The following is a 16,809-nucleotide window of genomic DNA, read 5'->3' on the forward strand; positions in this document are numbered from 1 at the left end:
GCAAATCTTTTGAGATTTGCATTTGAAAGACCATGGCTAGTCAGAGGAGATAAGTGAAATTAACACACACTTTAAAGCATTATTTTTCTTATATTTTGGTTAATTTGGGATGAGTTACTGTCAAAAGAAATCAATCAGTGTGGCTAATGAGGTATTCTTTTTTAATGATTACAATTTCCTAAGGAAAGAAATGTACTGTTCATATGTAAATGAGGTCTCCTGTTAATGAATAAAGGCAGACTATCAATCTTGGCTGGAAAGAAGGGGGAGTGTGTGCTGGGTTTGTTTTTTTAAGCTGTTCTCTGTTCCCTAATTGGTGAAAGCAGGATATTCTGCACTTTGTGCTATTTTACATAAATGAAATTTAAAATAAGTAGTGGTTTAAAGTTAAACACAAACTAAATTATATTAAATTACTGAAGTATTCAAGCATGATTATTCTGGCCAATGCTACTGATGAAAAAGAACTTACTATTCAGCATTTTGGGATTGAGGGTGTCCAAGAGGTCATTGGATACTGCAAATTTTCATTTCTAAGGCTGGAGATGAAGCCTGCAGATATAGATACTTCCTGCAGAAAAATATTGCTTGTTGCTTGACTGGTGAGTGAAAGCTCCACTACTATGGTTTTCTCATTATAAGTTCTCTGCCATCATAAAGAGCAAAAAGGACGTGGGGAGAGCTTTGGATTTACCCTGTTCAAAATGATTTACACTATCCAAAATGTGGTCATTTTCTCTTCCCCACACCCCAGAATAGGAAGGTCAGGGAGAACTATACCAGCCCTGGCTGTTAAAATTATCTTCCCCATACAAATCCATGGTGTGGTTTCTTCAGACTTCTGAGAATTGTTCTGAGTCATATGTTCAACTCATATGAAACTGAGCTTGTTTGTTTCTCAAACTCCATAGAAATGTTTATGTCTTTCTGTATGCATGCATCTTACACATGCATTTTTTCTACCAAATTTTGCAAAATTGTCCCTGTATTGTCCAGTCGTTTTCCCTATTTTGAACATAATTTTTATTAATACAGAACAACTCCCATATCTTCACTTACATCTGAAAAAAATATGTTATCTCTAAGCATTTCTAGATCGTGTGGCACAATTTTATGGTATGCTTCCAGCAGAGGTTAACCACAGAGTTATGCTGGAGGAATTAGAATAGCTAGAATAGTGTTCATTCTGGGAATCCCTAGGTCCTCCAGCACCACTCTATGGTCAATTTCCACCAGAAGTAATTCATTTCAATAGTCTACTATTATCCATTGTTTTGCATGTCCATGGTAAGTGCAGACACTTTAAACTAGACGTTGCAGAAGTAACTTCTGACCAGCTCCACAGCAGAAAGTGTATGAGTGAAATAAAGTGTATCTTACCCTTACTTTACATTCAAATTCAGCCATAGAATTGGTTTACCATACTGTCTATTTAAGCTGAGCCTTTCTTGGGTGTTGTACAGGGCCTTCAGTTCTGCTACCTGGACAAGTCTAGATGCCCAGAATGTCTTCAATGTAGACTAGAATGTGTGATTCATGGTGGCTTCCATTTCAGGGGAGAGTGCATCTGTTCCAGGTTTTGGTCCGGATTTCAAAGGTGCTGAACATATTTTGAGCTAGGGATTTGCAACATGGATACCTTCTTTCAAATTTGGAGTAAACATCAGAATAGATTCATAGAAACCCCTAGCAACTACTGGTTGCAATGAAAGAAAGGGAAAGAGCTCAGACATCTGATCACATTCAACCAAAAGGCATTCTGTGAACTTTCACATTGCCTTCTTTATATATGATCTCAGCATAAGGCACTCTTCTGGATGAACTGCGGCTGCTCCAAACATAAATCAAATATTAGGCATCTCTCAGGAGTATTTTTTTTCTAACATTAGTTCAGAATGGACCCAGGTTCCAGCAATTTCTTATTCAGTCCTCTTGGACAGGTAACTCCCCAGAGGATACAATTAATCAGTGACAGCTTTGCTCAACCATATCTGAAGAAATGTCAGCTGTAGTAAAGCAGTACTTTCTTTTCAATAAATCCCAATAGGTGGGAAATATGATAGTGTTGACATAGCCGACATAGCTTTACAAGGGGAAAGATCTTGGGCTCATTCCCTGCAATTTCTAGGAAGGGTGTGAGAAAGAGTCATACCTGGACCCTTGGAGAGCAATTACTAATTGATATAAAGCCAGGAAGGGGAACATGTGGCCTTCCAGAAGCTGTTGGACTCCAGTACTCTTAAACCTTGTCTTCAGTATCTAATGTTTAGCCCCACCAGTTCTCCTTTCTGTGAAATGACTCTTGCTGGAAAAGAAAACTGAAATTGTCTTTTATTTTCATCAGTTAGCTTTTCTGTGATATTATGCTTTCTAACTCACTCTACCCATAGCAGCAGCCATTTTGTAATAACATTTTTGCCACTTTCACAAAATTCCAAGGATGGCCACCAGTATGAAAAACAAAACAAAACAAAAGCTTAAATTGGACTGTACTTATTATTTACTTACAAGTTGATTTACACATCAAATCTAGCCCTCACCCCCCAGAAAATCCACATATGGAATTAGATATACTATTTATCTTCAGTGGACAAAATGGCTAAGGAATTAAGATAATGGTTTAAATTTTGAATGAAGAAAAAGCTACTGTCGAACCTAAATGTTCTGGACAAGAGTTCCACACATAAGGAATAACATTGGGTTGTGGTGATTCTCTATGTTTTAAAATGACAAGGAGCATATGTTGATAATCTTCAGTACCTGGGATTTTGTGGTGTGTTCAGTTCAGATATGATAATCTTTCTTGCTTCTTGCTGCATGCCCTTGAGAATGTTAAGCAAATGAACTGGTCAAAGAGTTTTAAAAAGTGCCTAAATGTATCCCAAAGCAAATATATGATCCATTCTCATTCCCTGTCTTAAAGATAAGGTGCAGCGGAAGTGAGTTTCTTTACATAAATCCAGGACATTATGTATTGGAATGGAAATGTAAATACATTTTTTGCTTTGGGAGATAGCTGTAGGAAGACACTTGAGTATTTCAGTATCTATACCCAAGAGAAGCTTAAATAAGGCAAAGGAGAAGTGTTCCAGTAATGTATCTGACAAAACTACTGAGGGAACATAAAGTATGCATTTCATGAAGCCTGTAATTTACACAACTTCTAACAAATTACATAAGTACCTTAGATTAATCTACTGCAGTTTACAACTGAATGCTTTAAAAGGTATCCAAAATGCTTGGCATTTCAAAACTGTTTAATGTCAAAACAGTGACAAATCTATGCAGACTTCCTCCATGGAATAGCACAAGTATTTGTAAATGTTTTGCTTCTGAGTTACAACTCAGTGCGGCTTTGTGAATATTCAAGTCAAATGCAATTGGCTGCATATGTCTAGAGGCAAATGTGTTCCTGGTGTACTGGCAATGATGCCAAGAAGATGACAACTGAGCAGCACATTAAGAAGAAGAAGAGAAAGAAGGAACCCAAACCTGAGTGTATTTTATGTCACAGCAGAGTTTCCCCAAACATTCTGCATTAAACAGAATTTTAAGCAAATTTCAGGGCTCTTCTTCAGTTAAAAAAGCATCTCAGACATCTCATGGAAACAGAGAGAATCAGTAAGAATGATGATACATCTCTAGTCTAGGAGGAGTCCACATCTTGCCAGTTTTCATTACATGAAAGCAGCATGACTGTCAGAAGACAGCAGCTTTTACAAATGTTGAAACTATATTTCCAGATACTGATATTATGGGGGGAAATGAATTAACTCAAAGGAGGATTCAGCTAGTTCTTCACAGAACAGCAGAATGCCAAGCCAAGATGAGGTAACTTTGCTGGTCCCAGGCCTTCCTTCCTCCCCAACTTGATTACTGAAAGGCAAAATATGGATATAGGGAAAGGAAGTTGTGAGTGCCTTCCTACAGCTATCCCCCAAAGCAAATAATATATGTACATTTCCATACCAATATATAATGTTATGGATTTATGTAAACAAACTCACTTCCAGTGCACCTTATCTTTAAGACAGGGAATTGGAATGGATCATATATTTCCTTTGGGATACATTTAGGCATTTTTTTCATGTTGGCCCTCAAAATTTGTGATATGGCATGTCATTTTGGATTAAAAGACATGCCTGTTAAGGCATCAGTTTCAGCCTCCATTTTAAATATTATTTTATTTTATTTTTTGCTTTGTGGGCCAACAAGAAATATCCTTAACAGGGCTTTTTCATCACTGAATATTAAAAGAACGCAAGTCAGACCAAAGATCAATGTAATCCTTTAAAATGGCCAGAAAGATGCAAAACCTATATGATTGGACTTTGTTGAAAAGGCCAGACTACATGTGATCTGAGACCATAGAAGCCAAGGCAACTGAGGTGCATGATAACTAATAGATGCCTCTTGAGATCCACATTCTGGGAACTACACCAGAATCACCTAATAACTGGAATCAGCCCTGGCTTTCCAGTTTCATTTCACATGGCCACATCTTTATCACCAAATATACACAATGAGAGTATCTTTCATAGTAATACTATGAAATTTTTAACAAATGTGCTAATCTATTAGATCAGATGGTGTTGACCCTCAGTCAACAGTAGAAAGAAACACCAACATGTGAAAAAGTCAAAGGGGGATGAATAATGGAGTAGGCTAAGATTAAGAAAGGAACCATCTGGTCTTCACTGTATTTTTAACAGAAAACAGGTAAAGATAGGAAACTGATGTGCTGGTTTGTTTCTAAGTTTTTTTGCTTAAAAATGAAGATAACAAGATTAAAATTAACAGATGCAACATGGGGAAAAAAATCCCTCAGCTGCATCCAAGTTGAAGAAATCAAAAGAATCTGTCTTCATTAGCAACAACTAACCTCTACTGAACAACAGTGGGCCCTCAGTATCCATGGGGATTCAGTCTTAATCCCCCTGCAGATACCAAAATCAGCAGATACTCAAGTACAGTACTCAATGGTGGCGTGGCCACACAGCTGTGCCATCACTGAGGACAATGGCACTTTGCCCCCCCCCCCCTGAAGCCAGCCTTGCCACTCTCACTGTGGCGTGCAGCAGGGGTCTACCTTTTCTTCCTCCTTTTCACTGCCTCTTCCTCCTCTTCTCTTCTTTTCCTCTCCCATTGCCTCTGCCACAATTCTTCCTCCTTTTCCTCCTCTGCCTCTAGCATACAGTATAATTTGTATACCCCAATGAGTAATTTGCCACTTTGTTATTGTTTGCCTACAAGTCCTTTCATTTTGATGTCTGGCGACCCTAAGGCAAATCTATCATGGATTTTTCTTGGCAGTCATCTTCAGATTGAGTTTGCCATTGCCATTCTCCGAGGCTGAGAAATTGTGACTTGCCCAAGGTAACCCAGTGGGTTTCCATGATTGAGCAGGGATTTGAACCCTGGTGTCTCTAGAGTCATAGTTAAATGCTTATCATGTTGGCTCTTTTGCCTGTTTACACATTTGCCTCTTTATTGATTTTAAATTCACAATCAGATAATCTTTAACAGCAAACTTGGCATCACTTAGTCAGATCTTTATTTATTTATTACCTGTTGTTTCTCATTTTGTTTGAGCTGTGTTTCCCCCCCCCTTCTCAACTTAAAGAATATTTTTTCAAGAAACAACTTCTCTCTCTCTCATATATATATATATATATATATATATATATATATATATATATATATTACAATTTGCCACTTAAACTGCACTCAAATAGCACTGCTGCCTTTGAGAACATGCAATTAAGTTAATTGGTGTTGGGGGGAAAGCACACTATACTCTTGTAAAAAGGAAACACTTCATGACTCGGGGAGAAGATCTTAATGTCAATGATCACTTTCCTAAAATTTTTATTCTAATTACCAAACTAAAATGCATCCTTCATACAATATCCATAGTATTTTACTTTACCGTTCAATCTTCAACCTTCCTCAATTAGACTTACATGATTGAATATTAGTTATATTCAAAAAACATAGTTGGGTATATATAAGTTTTATACTTAAAAGTTCTAGTCATTGAACTTTTCAGCAACTCTTGAAAGAGGAGTAGGCTTTTTTTGGATGAGATATAATTTAACCCTGTGCCAGTTTAGCTGGTGATTTTTTGTTCCCTTGGTTGTCAGTCACAGAACCTTCATTTGAATTATTTGCTACAAGCACGTATTGGCTTGCTGTGTTCTAGCCAGTGACGTGTATTTGAAATGTTGTCAGTCACAACAAAACATTTGTTTTGTATGATGTGCCACTATAGGAATCTTGTCAGATTTTGCTTTGATAAAATCCAGTGATGAACATAAGTATTGGAAGATGTTTCTCAGACCTTTTCTTTTCAGTGGAGTTATGCATCTTTTACATCAGACTTTTGTTTCATATAGCTCAGTACAGGCAGCAGAACTCTAAGGTATCATTATTGCAACCCTACCAGGACATTTCAAAGGTTGAATATTTGAACTATAGAATGCAAAACTTTAGCATGCAAAACATGCACTCTGTCACTATGTCCCCTATCTAATTATAAAGCCACTAAGATGCCATATTCATTACATGCTTCTGTCTGCAACAAAATTAACTAAAAGTGCTGCAGTAGGTAACACAAAGAGCAAAAGTCAACATAATACATGCAGAAATCAAGTTGTTCAACATGACTTTCCCTCTTCACTCCCTATGACCCTTCATGTCTACACACTGGAGAGCCTGCCAATTTGTAGAACACATATTAAAAGTAGACGAGGCATTGCAAAGTCACCCTTTCCTAGTTCTTCATCCTTCAGTTTCTATTTCTTCTCTATATATGTATTTCCTAAGCTCAATTTTTCTTTTGCCATATTTATGAAGAAATCTGGACATTTTGGAATGTTTATATTTTTTAAAAAAGAACAAGTGACGTTCTCACTCACCTCTTTGTGTGCCACTCATTCAAAATGTTGTATCTAATTGTGGGGTGGAACAGATGGGCAGGACCTGGGACTATGGTGCTCATACACCATGGTCCCAATGCTGGCCCCTGCCACAATCCCAAATGGACCATGACAAGAAGTGGGAAAGATCTGCTTCCTTTGGGTTTGGGCCACCAAAGGTAGCCCAGGAGCAACCCCAGCATAATTTCCTTGTGGGTTGGGGGTGTGCATCATCTAAATGTCATAAATGCCATATCCTCAAGCCACATGGAAGCTGGCTTTTTACGCCCATCTATTTTGGAGTTATGTTTCCTCATAATCTTTTCTCAAGGGTAAATTTACCCAGTTGCCTCTTCTCTTTTTGCAGACTTGGTTTACAAACCTTTTGTTATCCTTCTCTGGATACATTCCAGTTTAACAAAGTCATCCTTACAATGTGGACTTTGATAATAAAGAAGTACTTCAGAAGCTTCCTGATCACATAACTTCTAGAAATTTGTTGGGGAACCCAATCTGAAGGATAACAGGGTCACAGTATTAAAACAGCATTCTTTCAATGCATGTAAATTTTCATCTGTTTTATTACTGCATGTAAGAATGGAACATTTCAAAATAGTTATGTCTGCTAGGTGAAATCTGCTAGGATACACACAAGCACACATTTTTGTTTGCTTTGGCCGGGTCCAGACGGGCCCTTTAGCACGTCCTGGTGATGTGCTAGGGTTGCCTTGGGGTGCTGTTTCCAGATGCCCTGCAACCCTAGCATGTCACCAGGATGTCATTGCTGCGCAGCGCCGTATACACGGCACACGTAGCAATGACGTCACTGCTGTGCAGCATCCAGATGGAGCCGTGCAGCAGCGATGCACTCGTGCTGCTGCCACCTATTTGTGGTGGTGCAAAATGGAGTCGCGTTTTAGCCCTCCTTTTTCTTTAGCGTAGCTGCGCCACACAATTTGGTTGCTGCGGCATGGCTACGAGAGAAAGAGAGGCGGCTCTTTGTTTTACATTTGGAACAATATTATGAATATGTTTGCAAAAATAATCGGTTATTTCATTCAAAGAAAGGGAAAGTAGAACACAACCCTTTTGTGCAAAACATGGGTCTTTTCCATCTCTCCCTGAAGGACAAAAAGGTCTCATCATGGTTGATAATATTTTGGTGAGGTATCTCCAAGACACTTGCCAAGGATGAGAAAATTGACAAATATTCTTCACCAACCCCCCCCCCCCCAAAAAAAAATCAGGCATTTGTTTCCCAGAAAATATACACTATATCTTTTAAAAATGAAGAGTAAAATAACATGGCATAGGCAGGGTGCAGGTGAGGACGATATCTTTATTGCATATATTTTATTTTTTCTGAATCCATGAGAGAGCAGTGCTAACCATCAGAAAGAGTCAAGTTTTGTATATCTTACTAAAAGGCAAAATTATTCCAAGCCTCAAAGATGTAAAGCTCATGGAAGGGGGGAAAAAAGAGCGATAAAGAAATCTCCTTGTAATCCACATTCCTGATTCTCTTTCCTGTAAAATGTAAATCCCTGTGGCAATGCATCAAACATGAATTAAATCCATCTAGCTCTAATGATAATTAATAATAAATTTTGGCCTGATGGAACACTTTTCAACAGAGCATCTCAAAGAGCTTAGCTGAAGCTAATGAATTAAGCCTTAGTTGTGATGTCCCAATTTGACAGGGAAGTATATGTGCAGAGAGGTCTTATAGACAAAACATGAAGCTTGTTAGCAGCAGGTTTTGACTGCTGGGAATGTACATAACCTGGTATTCTTGGCCCTCTAGAGCAATCAAAGCTGTTATTTGGTGGTTCCAGTGCTGTTCACAGGACAATAATTTCCTCCTGGCTCAGGCTCCCGAGCTTCAGTTTTTCAAATGAATGTTTTTAAATGTAAATACGGGAGATGAGATTGAAAGTATAGCCAAGAGACTTTTAAAAAACAAGTCATAATGGGAAAATATATCCATTTGGACCAGTTTACACCTCCAGGATAGGTCTCAGTGTCTTCATGTGCTTCTTTCTGGGAGCTTTCTTTTAGTCCCTATAGGACTAAAGCAATTTTTGTAGTTTCCAGACTCCTGATTCCCTAGGTGATTCCCCCTCTCCCTGCCTCAATAAAAAAGGTAAATTATTCCTCTTGGAAGCCTACAGAATAATCAGCAATTATCACAGAACCACCTTCCACTGTTTGACATCCCCATAATACCAGCCCTCCCTCAAAAAAAAATAAAATAAAATAAAATAAAATAAAATAAATAAATAAATAAATAAATAAATAAATAAATAACAGACTTCTTTCACACCACACAGTCAACAGCACTTTGATAGTGCTTTAACCTCTGTGTCTCTATCTTATGGAATCTTGGGCTTTGGTGAGGTGCTAGAACTTCCTGGAAAACACTTCCAAATACAACATAAAGCTACATATGCTAGAATTCCATAGGATGCATTCACTGCAGTTAAAATGGTACCAAATGGCTATAGTCATGTAGGATGAAATTCTTAGACACGTCCCATTTCTTGTTTGTATTTTTTTTAAGGAGGTTCTGTGCAAATCCATAACTAAAAATCCATAACTGCAATCTAAGATGCTAGACTCTATTCACATGGGATGGAATACTTGGATTAAGTAGTTGTTTGTTCTTCCCCTGCCCACCAAATATAACCCACATAAATGCAATAGGCTTGTTGGGATAATATTTATCCAAGCATTTTTTTAAATCTGTTTAAAAATATGGTACTTAGTAGGCAGTAGAACTCAGTAGCATCACATATGGCTCTTCCTATGACAATGTTGTAACCTTGCAGGTCTAATTCTAACACAAAATATGACTCTAGGGGACTAAAGGATCCCCTCTGTCTGGAAGATGATTTTAAGAAATGTTGGTGTAGCACTATTATTTTAAAAAGAGGAGAACCATCACCATGGGAAACATGCTAATTTCCTCTTCATTCCTTCCATTTTCGTGTCTTCTGAAAAATCACCAAATCATCCTCCATTTTCTGCAACTCACAATGAATTATATGTTGCAAGGCTCCACACTTGTAACTATTTAGTCCAGCCTGCCAATTTCTTTTGTTGTTCAGTAGCATTAAAAAAATCCCAGGGGAACTCAAATGGGGGGGAGGGGAGTACTCATAAATGGTATTGACTCAATATCTGACAAAAATCCAATGTATTAAATATTTCTTATTTCTCTTTTGGGATTGGAATAGATTAAGATGTCATATTAAGGTGTTACGTATAGTTGAATGTGTTCTGTCACCAACATCATGTCAAACTGGTGTTCAAGCAAACATTATTAGACCCAGTCTTTTCAATAGGTATGGGAATCACACAGCAGTCCATATATTGTTGAATTGCATCTCAGCATTCCTCAGCATTAGCTATGCTGACTAGGGCTAATGATTTATGCTGTCCAACCACACAGTTATAGCACTGTGATTCGACTTTATCTGTCATGGCAACAAGCTATGGAATTCTAGGACTGGCATTATAGGAAGGGGTATTCATAATTCAGGGACCTAAATATCCTAAAGACACCAGATCTTCTATGATTTTGGAAGCAAGATCATCTCTGGTTATGATTTCAGTGGGAGAATGCCAAAGAATACCAGGTGCTGTAGGCTATATTTCAGAGGAAGGGACTGGCAAAACTACTTCTGACTATTCCTTGCTTAAGAAAACCCTACAAAAATCATGGGGTTATCGTAAAATGACACACACTTGAAAGCACACACACTCATACATTTGGAATTCACAGCCAGCAAACTCTAGTGATTCATCACATGATTTCATACAATCTATCCATAGAAGTTAAAATGGTCTCATAGGCGGGATACATACCGCCATTTAGTACGTCTTCTATACATACTAGGGTTAGGAAGGGGCGGTGCTTCCGCACCCCCCTAACCCTAGTACGTATAGAATACGTACAAGATGGCGGCGCCCCTTCCACATGGGCGCCGCCATCTTTGCGTATCGGACGCTGAGCGTCCGTACGCGTCGCGCCGCTTGTGACGTAGCGAGCGCGCCCCTGGCGCCTCGCTACGTCGCAAACGCGACGAAAAAAGAAGCTCCATTTTGGAGCTTCTTTTTCGGTCCGCGCGGGAGTCGGGCCGTGTGAAGGCTCCGGCTCCCCCGCGGACCTACTGGCGGCGGCGGCAGAGCGCCGCAAAGTGGCGGTATGTACCCCGCCATAGTACTACAATTGTATGGTTTGAAAGGACCTCCTCTTTACTATGAAGACATAAGCAAATGATTTTTGCATGCAGACTAATCTCTCCCTATTACCTGATAATGCCCACTCAGAACATTCTTTTTAATCTAGGAGAGAGAATTTTGTATTCCTCGGGAGAAATTTGGCACCTTGAAACATATGACTCCCCCCCCCCCACCCCTGCTTTATGCCAACTCAGTTGCTTTCTTCTCTTTTCCAGAAACAGGATTTCTAATCGTCAAGGAGGAAATGGAAGAGAAAAAAGTAAATTATAATAGGGAGAGGTGTGGGGGACCTCATGTTTTTCAGGTGTGTGTGTGTGAACAAAAAGGAATGAAAGGGCTAGTAATAACAGAGAAAGAGCAGAATGGTAGGCTATTTAAAATGCCCCCTTCCTGGGCTGTTGCTGACCCACAGTGCAAACCTCACTGGTTCTGTGCCTTCATATATTTTATTCATTGCAGCCTCATGGAAATTATGTTTTCCCTTACTGTTTCCTGTTTAGCCAGGTACCACTAATGAGGTCGTTGACTTTTTAGTCCTGTGGTTACCCAAAGGTTGCTCTGTACTGTAGCCAAGTAAATGATTAAGGCATTGTGCTTCTCAGGCTAAAAGTATTTGTACTGCCTGGTGCAGTTTAGTGTCCAATACTTTTAATTTTCTGGAACTTTAGCAAGGTTATTAGGCTAAGGTTTGAGGCAGGAAACTGATTTTTATAGACCTGTAGGAAGTAAAAAATATTCAGGAGAGCAGAGAGCAGAAAGCAGCTTACACCTTGGCAGGAAAAGCAAGTGCTGATATCTTCTGCCAGCTTCCTGCTCCCTCACTTCTATGTCTTTTCTTTTATATCTAGAAATACCCCACAATACTGCATGTAGAACAATGCTGGTTGCTAATTGTCAAATCAGCTATGACTTATGGTAACCCTGTAAATATGAGACCTCCAAGACACCCTGGCATTAATAGACGTGCTAAAGTTTTGCAGACTCAGGGCTGTGGTCTTAGTAACTGAGGGCCTGAACAGATCAGTAATAAATGCTGGCCTCAGGGCAGAGTGAAATGTGTGGCATCCACATAATGCACGCCATGCACCTAACCACATAGCAGGTGGCATCATGGTGCTCCTTTGGTGCTGCATCCAGATGACGCAGCACCAAAAGGAGTGCCAGAAGGTGCTGCCACAGTGACAGAAATGTCCCTTTTCCAGCTTCTTTTTATGCCATGGAAATGCCAGATTGGGATCACAGCATGTAGTTGCAATGGCCCTGAATCAGCGCTGAAAGGGGTGGCTGCAGGCCATCCCTTAGGGGAGGTCTGTTCAGCCCCTGAGTCCAGGCACAATGCAAAATGCTGGTAATGACCTATAAAGCCCTACATGGCTTAGGTCAAGACTATTTGAGAGACCGTATCTCTCTGTACAAACCTGATAGAGCCTTAAGATCTTCAGGAGAAAACTTTATCTTCGTCCCACCAAGATCACAAGCTTGATTGGTGATGACACGACAGAGAGCCTTCTTGGTGGCTGCTCACATCCTCTGGAACTTCCTTCCATAGGAGTCTAGGTTGATCCCCTTCCTGCTGGCCTTTTGCCAGCAAGTAAAAAACATTTTTATTCAGATGGTGTTTTTTTTAAATCATAGCAGTGGTTTTTATATAGGGTAGCTGTATTACATTGTGTTTTAGTTTTAGTTTAATACTGTTTTAACTGTGTTATTTTTAATTGTTTTTAAGGTGTTTTATCTTGTGAGCCACCTTGGGTACCTTTTTGGAAGAAAGGCGGTATAAAAATTAAATAAATAAATAAACTCGGTTTAGCCTTTTTATTTTCTAAGGAGATGCCTGGCTTGATTTGCTTTAGAACCCATTTAATTGTCTTTTTAGCAGTCCACAATGTTCATAGAAGTTGCCTCCTCACCACATTTCAGATTAGTTGATTATCCTCCCATCAGCTTTGTTCACAGGCCAAATATGCAACTATATACAGAAATCAGAAATACTATAGCATGGACAATCTTGATTTTAACATTCAGTGATATATTTTTGCACTTGAAGGTCTTATCTAGTTCCTTTACAATTGCCTTTTCAGGTCCTCTTCTTATTCTAATTTCTTGATCACAATCTCAGTTTTGATATATGACTGAGCCAAGGTGAAGAAAATCTTTAACTATTGCTATAAATGCATCCCCTAATTTTAAATTCTGTAAATCACGTGATCTCTCCCCCTCATTAATGTTTAGCTGTAGCCCTGTCTTTGTACTTTCCTCCTTGACTTTCCTCAATAGTCATTCCACGTTTTTTACTAATTTCTGCTTGTAGCATTGTGTCATCTGCATATCTAAAATCTTTAATGTTCCTTTCTGTTCTCTTCTTCCATTGATGTGCTGCGTTTGCATCTTCATTGCCACCTCTGCCCTACTGCTTTTTTCTGTTGTCTTCTTCCTCCACTGCCACTAATGGTCCATGGCCCCTGCTTCACTGTCACTGCTCATTTATCACTTCTTCTTTTCTAATCCATGATAATCCCTTGAGGAAGATCCAAAGCAGAATGTGACTGGGACAACTGGGAGCCTTATTATATATACCCCATCCAACTGGAGTGAAGCCTTCAACCCAAGCTTTCCCAGGTTTGACTGCCAATGAAGTATTCAAATCTTATTGTTTCCCGCTTCTTCTGAATCCTGCAAAAGCAGCAGAGGCTACTAGGAAATGGAATCCTGGTTTTTCATGCCAAAACATGGCATTGCAATTGCCCCTCCTGCCAGAACCCCTTCTCACTCTGGGCAAGGACTTTTCCCAAAATGCAGGCTGTTTCTCTTTGGAAGGACAGGACTTGGCAAAATGTCTGCACTTAATAAAGACAGAAAAAAACAAATGAAATATATTTTTAAATTATTTAGAAGTCTGTGTTTGGCAGGGGAGAGAAGTGAAAGAACTTCAGAGGAACAATTAGCAGAGAAGCAATTGTAGCACAATTATTTCTTATGGCCATCTCCTTCATCTAAATGACACTCAAGAATCACTTCACACATTCAAGTGGAATGCTTGCTGTTATAAGCACAAATGGCTGTCAGCCAGGTGTGCTATTAAAATGAATCTGTCAATGCCATGCAAAAAAAACTGTGAGGCTTAAAGCAACATAGGATTGCAGATGCATCATCCACTTAAGATGTTCTCTTTGTGTGAGGAAGATAAAATATGTAAAGACAGAGTATAATGTTTTTAAAATTGTTGAATTTGAGCCACTGCAACCTCCAGATGGAGGCCACAGAAAATCAAGTGTGGGTTTGAAAGCATTATACTATGTATTTCAGCCCAGTGACGGGAGTCATTCTCTGAGTATATATATTCAAGTAGGATAGCTACTTTGAATTCCTTTGTTAAGTGTATGTGGTGGGAGGTTAGGTTCAAGGTTTAATACTTGGGTCATACACACACACACACACACACACACACACACACACACACACGAGTTTATCAGACAAGGGGAATTGGATGGCAGTCCAATGGCAATCTGAATGCAATCATGGGTTTTAATATTATTGCATGATAACCCACTACATACAAATTTGGGCAATGGGAAGTAAGTGCGAATGCAATCATGTGCTTTCACATTATTGCGTGATAGACTGCCACACGCAAATTCGAGCAATGGCATGCTATTTTCAGGCAATGGGAAGCCAATTCGAATGCAATGTGTATTCACATAACTGCGTGAAACTAGTGACTTTCAGTGAATGCGTTTTGGCCCCACTTTTTTTTCATTTAAATTTAAGAGAAATTCCTCCCGTTTGATAAACTCCATACACACACTTGGATATATTTTCAATTAAATGCAGGGATGTCAGATTGTACTCCTAAATACAAGTTACACAGATATCAGTTCTGCTGCACATAAATGGGAGAACTGCCTACATTTACAGTGGGCCGTCAGTATCTGTGAGTTCCAGATCTGTGGTTTTAATCAACTGTGGATTGAAAATGCAGAAATAGAACAACAACAATAACAACAACAAAAACCCCTCTGAGACTGAGTGAAATCCCTGAAACCTGAGGCTATTCCATGCAGGATGGTTTTGGACAGAGCACAATGGCAAAGGTTCTCTATGCCCTGTCCAAAAATGAACCTGTAAAGACTGAAGTCAATCACAGGATGTTGGCATGTGAGGCAGAAGCAGGACGCACCTGGCACCCAAGTCTTGCCATCACCCCAGCATGAAAGACAGAATTTTGTTGGTAAAATTTTGCAAAAGGGGAAAATGTGCAGGGTGACATATTTGCAAAGAAAAAAGTTTCATAAAGCCCTCTGGAAATATAAGCTTCCAGAGACACATGATGATCTGTAAAATAGCAGGAATCCAACTATAGTGCTTGGTGCAAATCAGTGCTTCTTTCCATTTCACAGGTTCTCCTATTTCTCTGCGGAACTTATTATTATTATTATTATTATTATTATTATTATTATCCCATCCTTTTCCCAAATCTGGGACTCAGGGTGGCTCACAACATTAAAAAAACAGTGCAATTAAAAACATAAAAAATAGTTCATAAAATAAAATAAAATTATTACAATATTAAAACAAGTTACATATTAAAATAATAAAACACATTTAAAAATAAAATGTTAAAAATACTTTAAAACAATACAATGCCACCCCATGCTTTCAAAATTCCCTGTTTTAAAAGCCTGTCTAAACAAGTAGGTCTTAGCCGACTGGCAGAAGGATAATAAGGAAAGGGCCATTCTGGCCTCCCTGGGCAGGGACTTTCACAGTTTAGGGGCAGCCACAGAAAAGGCCCTCTCTCATGTTACCATCAACTGTGCTTGTGATGGTGGTGGCATGGAGAGAAGGGCCCATCCCAAGGATCATAGAGCCCAGCACTTTGAATTGTGCCCGGAAACAAACTGGCAGCCATTGGAGCTGTTCAAGACCTTGCATCCCACAAGGGCAACTCTCAGGCACAAGGCACATAATTTTCCTAGTCTAACATATCTGGAAAGGATGCCAGCTATGATTTCCATCTTTGGAACAGAAAGAGCAGAAGCGCAATAGCCAAAGCAGGAAGAATGTGCACCAGGCACCTCGGTATTACTGCCAGTGCTGCCTTCTGCCGTAAGGACTTGTGTCTCTCTCTTCTTCCCTCTGCCTCTGGAAAGCTCTACATCAGAACGGAAATCATGCATATCTGATGCAATTCTTCTCCATTCCTTCTTACTAATCAAGGGAAGTATAGTTCTTTTCTCCAGGTTTTTCAGATGCTAGTACCCTTCAGAAAACCTCTTCAGAGATTTCACAAATTTTGTTACAATTCTTTTTCTTTCCTTCAAAATTCTTGATATGTTTTGCTTATGTTAGGATCACAAATTTCCCTGAAAATATTAGAAGAATTTGGTGGCAGTTTAGGTATGTCTTATTAGATTTGCCCACTATTCAGAGAAAAGGCAGGCAAGCTTTGGCTCTCAAGATATTAGTGGAGTAAAACTCAAATAGTACTAAACTGGCTTAGTCAATGGTGAAGGATCATGGGAGCTATAATGCCATATCTGAAGAACCACGGATTGTCCACCTTGCTGTGGACAGTCTCTGTTTTTCTCTCTTTCATTGCCACAGATATACAGACAGGTAGTAGGACAGCCACTCATGGTAACAAGTA

The sequence above is a fragment of the Sceloporus occidentalis genome, unplaced genomic scaffold (assembly GCF_023333645.1).
Source record: "Sceloporus occidentalis isolate IW3139 unplaced genomic scaffold, rSceOcc1.0.p SCAF_3, whole genome shotgun sequence".
Lineage (NCBI taxonomy): Eukaryota > Metazoa > Chordata > Lepidosauria > Squamata > Phrynosomatidae > Sceloporus > Sceloporus occidentalis.